Source organism: Lipophrys pholis (genome assembly GCF_963383615.2).
Source record: "Lipophrys pholis genome assembly, chromosome: 2".
In the NCBI taxonomy this organism is placed as follows: domain Eukaryota; kingdom Metazoa; phylum Chordata; class Actinopteri; order Blenniiformes; family Blenniidae; genus Lipophrys; species Lipophrys pholis.
The window spans coordinates 9,496,005-9,502,004 of record NC_137636.1 but is presented as its reverse complement, the minus strand read 5'-3'; positions in this window follow the sequence as shown (position 1 = coordinate 9,502,004).

Below are 6,000 nucleotides of genomic sequence, written 5' to 3'. Positions count from 1 at the left end.
CAGATTTCATGTAAGTCTCCTGGCACACTCTCTGTTTCTCTTTGAACGAGCATCTTTCTCTTTAAACGGACACACTTTCTGTCTTACTTTTCACTTCGGTCCAATGGCCTAAGCAATAAATCAATAACAAATCGATAAAGTTTGCAACAGGAAGAGTTGGCCAGACCTTTGCTTTTGGCACCATAAGGCACTCAGATTTATCTCACTGAAAGGTCTAAGCCACCTCACATAACGTCGTATCACACACACACACACTCACCTACTAATGTGATACACTCAGGTTTAAAAAAAATCACACATTCCGTAATCTTGTCTGAGTATCTTCTATTTTCTTCCCACAACTTTGCCACAGATTGTGTTTTCCTTTATCTATTTTTAGCCACATTTCTTTCTCTCTAACACTCCATGTTTAATAACTTCCTCCACCAACACGCCAACTCAAAGGTATGACATTTCATTCGGCGCTTGTGGGGTCTCAGCACTCCAGCCAAACTCCTTTCTGAACTCCGAAATGATTCTGTTTTCATCAGATCGTCCTCATGTACACTGCTTACAGCACTCAAATTCAACTTGCCAAATACTCTGTCTGTTTGCGGATGATGACGTCACGCTCAGTTGGTCATCCAGAAAAAGCATGCGAGTCAAAAGCACAAGCCTTCACCATGAGCATTCAGGTTTGAGTGTTTCACTTATGATCTTTGTCCTTCAGGTCACAAGAGGTTTGAGGCAACTGGTGAAAGTAGGAGTTCAACTTAGACAAGACACCATTCCAATACAGGGTAGAAACAGAGAGGCAGACAGATGGACAAATGCATACCGTACATTTTCAGACAAGAATCAATATTATGCATATCTTTGGAGTATGGGAACAAACTGGAGACACAGGAGAGAGAGAGAGAGAGAGAGAGAGAGAGAGAGAGAGAGAGAGAGAGAGAGAGAGAGAGAGAGAGAGCGAGGACATGCAAAACTCCACACAGCGTGAGAGCCTCAAGCCCAATTCACCAAGATCCCAAATAAGGAGAGATAATTCACATGCTCATCTGACATTCACCCTGAAAATATTGGATGAGGAGCTGAGAGCAAGCAATAAATAAAATCCGATAACACACGAATCGTTTGTGGACGACGTTGTCAAACATATTGTAGGATTACAACGAAGCGACATCTGCATCTGGTGAAAGACAAACACAGAATCAACACTGTGGGAAACAAAAAATGAAGAACATCCGAAGAAATTAAGGAAAGATGTAGTATAAAGAACAATTGAGTCCTTTAATAAAAACGATCTGCAGACAACGGCGTCTCTGTCAAAGAGTTATTACTGAACATTGATGAAAAATATTGTGTAAGTCCCTTTTTTTGCTGACAGATGAATCCCAACCAGTGAAGGTGTGGACTTCTGAAGGTGGAATGAAGGATCAGGCTCTAAGATGTCATAAGCAGATATTCATTGTTGTTATATTAAGATGAATCCAGGCCTCTGTGTCTGTTTGTCAAGGGGGAAAAAAGGCCAATATCAGACATGATGTCAATGAAAAGATACACTTACATACGTAGGATAGTGTAAGTCAAACTGAACCCACATCAATAGTCGTTCCTCAGCTTTTCCAGTTGATTCAAAACATTCCGCTGCCGCTGCCAGCTTGTGCACTTCGCTTGGTGCATTCTGGGTCCATTTGTTCTTTTCCTGGAATAAGAAGCCACATGCACACCACGCAAAACGGAATTCCGGCCGCACTCTTTCATCACGCTGTGAAACATTTTGGTTTTCACATGATTTTCTTTTACAGAGTAACAGCATCGAGGGCAGCATGCGCACCCTGATCAGTCTTCAGCCACACAGAAAGCAAACTGAACTCTGCAGCCTGATCAGAAGCAGCTTCGCCTCGTCTTCCCCCCATAAGTTAAAGCTTCTCTGTTGGACGTGAGCTTCAGCCTCAACAGTCCTCAACCACAACTCTGGTTCTGGAATCAACTCTGATGGAATTGTTTTTATGAGCCTCTATGATTCAGACATTATTTAAAAAAAATTTTTATATGAACATTCTGACATATATATATATATATATATATTTATTAATTTCATGTACATTTATGCCTTTTAATGTTGTGTCGTTAATGTAAATTAGATCATTGTTTGGTGCGAGAAATTCCTACAGGAATAATTATCTACTATTTCTCTTTGCTTGGTTAGATCAGTTGGTGTATTTCTTTTTAAAGGTCAATATTTGTAAACTTAAAAATGAAAAAGAACAACTTTAATTTCTATGTTATCTTTTTTTCCCCCATTATGCAGCAACACAATAACTCCACGTATGAGGAGCAACTCTGTTGTTTATCCCAGCCCTGCCAGCTAAATGTAGAATTCAGACTATAGAGAAATCTACACGTAAAGATCAACAGCTGCCGACAAAAACAACAAAGTGAACCTTGCTAATTTGTTGTGACTACCGATGGATGAGCGTGCATATTGTTCAGACCGCAGGATACGATTCAACTGTTTGAAGAGGGAATAAATCAGCCCATTGGGACAAATAGCGAGGTAGTCAATATCTGTTGTGATATTTTGCATGATTGCCAAAAAAGTGCCATTTGTTTGAAAAGCAGCGAGGGATGAATCGTCCGTCTTTCATCGTTTTAACAACAAAAACATCAACAAACATCTCCGCGAGACAACACAACAAAGACAAAGAACTGAAAGAGGGCAAAAATTTACACCGGTGGAATGCAATAGTGATCAAAGAAACAGCGACAGGAAACACAAAAACACCTGCAGTGACAGATGGTGGTAGCCCCAGTGAAGAAAAGAGAGGGCAACGTGGCGCTTCAAGAAAGGCTGGTAGACAAGAATGAGACGGGAATAATAAGGAGAGTGAGAAGAATCCATGGCTGATTTAAGTGCTCCGACGACAAACACAGCTTTGTGCCGGCATGAACGTTTCGTGGAAGACGGTTCGGGTTTGATCAATAAACGGGAAGGAACAGTGAGAGGCCCGACTTCTTCCCCCCCGGGCGACGGTATCGGGGCGTCGGTGTACCACAATAACCGTCTCCTCCTGGATCAGAGCCCGACAACAAGGTGAGTGGGTTTGAGCCGAACAGTGATTAGTCAGGTTCTGCAACATAGTGATGCTCTCTGCAGCGGCTTCACATTTCACAGGAGAGAAAGAAAGAAAGCAAGAGAGAGGCGATAAAGAACCAAAACACATCAGCTCTTTGCTTGTGAGAGACAGAGAAAAGAGAGAGCATGCTAAAGACACAATCTCCATCTCTGACTACTTCAGTGTGTTAGAAGTGGCGAGCTCAAGGATTCTTATATTAGTAAACAGAGCAATTCAGATTTTTTGCCTTTACCCAAAGGTACTGACAATGAAGCAGCTATCAAAGAAAGAAAGAAAAATTAAAGGTTATGAGCTGGGACCAGTTGGCAGACAAACAACAGAGGTCCCAGGGAAGGAAAAACAACATAGCACATAACAACTCTGAAATCATAAACTGTAGTTATTTTTGGATGCGTTCCCACTTGTCAAATTTGGTCCAGTGATGATGAACCTCGGTGTAAGAGCTCAGCCAGTGTGGTCCTTTTGTGGAGGTGTGAACACTGCTATTAAAGCCCTGGTGTGCAACACACAGGAAGCCAGAGATTTTGTTTGAAAAGCAGACCGAGGTCTGCCTCCAAACAAAGAGTAGTGTGGCTCAATTAAATTATGAATGCTATGTGAACCAAAGGCATCCAAACAAACCGAGCAAAGGACGTGGCAGATGTCAGAACTGCCCATCTCCCCGCAGCAGAGCTCTTCCGTTGGTGTGTGAAGCGCAGAAATTTCCACTGGTGTTTTAACTTCTTTATAAATTTTTAAGCGGTTGCTGAGCTCTCTTGTAGTATAAACTATATTCTTGCTGTATTTCTCATCGCAGTGCAATGAAGTCAGGACGCAGGGCTGCGGGGAAAGCTATAACAACAGTCCCACAAATAAACACATCAATCATCACGTTATAAGTATCCGGCCAATCATGCGTCGGTCCTCCTTTCACGACCAAAACCGTCCAGACCACGAGCCACAAGGCCAGGGATGGAAGCTTGGATCAAATTAAGAGGAGCATTTCAGAGTTTCGGCAGATATTCTAATGAAAAAAAGTTACTGCATGGCTCCAACTTTAATCAGCATGCTTGCTTTTTATATTTTTACCTTGAAGTAAACCCAGTACTACGGTGATTTGAAGTAATTTTGATTGATATTTGCTTGAAATGTAGCCCCAGACCATCATCCAGCCATTTCCTGTAAACTAACTATTCATTCATTTTGGGAAAATTGCTTCAAGGGCCATAAAGTTTGTGGCTTGCAAACAGTTACCTACGTACGCCGTAGACTTCTGAAGGTCAGAAATACTTTATGAATCAGGGGAATGTAACCAGCAGATCCTTTTATAACATCCCATAACATAAAGTGCCAGCAGTGCGTTGCAGGTTTTTAGAGGTCGCCCTGTTTCGACATCCCAGAGTTAAACTAACGGGTCGTCGACAACAAGCCAATCAACAGTGTCGGAGCGGAGATGCTTCTGAAAGATGCAGGGCAGTGGTGCGACCAGGAGGGCTGAGAAGGAACGATCTCGCCGTCGCAAATTGGAGGTTGTGAAATTCACTCAACTCGACAGTATTGTTTTCTGACAACATCAACTTTGAGGACAAAAACTTTTTTGATGTCAAACATAACCGAGAAGACAGAGGAGCAGCTGTGCAGTGTCTCGTCTGTTAAACGTTGTAATTAGCACACCCCGTGTTAAAGTGAGTGTTGATGGAGAGTGAACCGAGCCAGAAAGTTTTCTGATTTCTCAGCGATGGTCCGCACTTAGGGACTCACTCCACAGGCCTCTGTTGCGCATCTCGTGTCTGAGCGATCAGCTGCAACTTTCATTACAGCACTGTGGCTGCACACTGCCAGTACAGACGCCGACAAGACGCTGAGGCTGCTGTCAACAAGGTGCAAGATCATCGTTCTTCCTCCATTGACAGCGACTGTAATCCAGGCTCCAATTACTTTCCCTCCAAGAGGCATTTTGGCAAGGCAAATTAGAAGCAGTACGACATTTCCATAGCAGACGAGGTGGATGGTTACATCGTCTTAAACCATCCAAGCCTCTTTCTGCAACTGTGACTGACGCCATCAAGAGTAGATTACAAACGGATCCTGCCCAACATCCTGAAAATAGAAAGCAATCTTTGCAGAATGAAATTCCACGGTAGGTGTATACGGGAAGATATAAATACAGCTGAGTTCTCTGGGTTTTTTTTTTACTCGTGGGGGAAAAGAAAGAGTGACAACTCGACGTGCCTTGTACCCACCCTACTCTACAAATCCACGACACATTTTTAACTTCATCTCCAATCAAAGAAGCCAAGATTGCAATCTGCTCCACAATATGTTTTGCTCCACTTTATTAGGCCCATAGATAAACGCCATGGATGGAACACGGGCCTGTGAGTAATGAAGGCTCCCTCAGCATAACAAGATCCTACCCTCCTTATGCTCTCCTCCTCTTCATTTGTCATGTCGAGGAGTTTAGCTGGTCATTTTCTTGATTTGCCATTAAACACGTGGGCTTGTACAGACGCCGGGCTAAAATGTAATCATTTTCTGAAAAGTACTAATTAGAAATATTCAGTTCCTGTTAGGTACGTAAACAGTTTGCAATAGTTTAGGCATGCCTGGACAGATTTGGCATCTGGTGGACTTTAAATCAAAGATGCAAATAGGAAAAAGCAGACAATTATAAACGCTTCTATAGTGCTCCGTCCAACTTAATGTCACAGAGTGTTGGAGTCAGCCCAGGCTGTCTCGTTTTGGGCTCAACATCTTGTTACAATATCGATCGGTTAATACATTTAGAATTTTATTACATTTTTTTTTCTTCTACCATCGGGTCGTCGTTACATATCGGGCTTGAACAGGGCCCTATGGGTTCTTTATTATTATTTTCAATGTGGTCGGTTGAATGTAA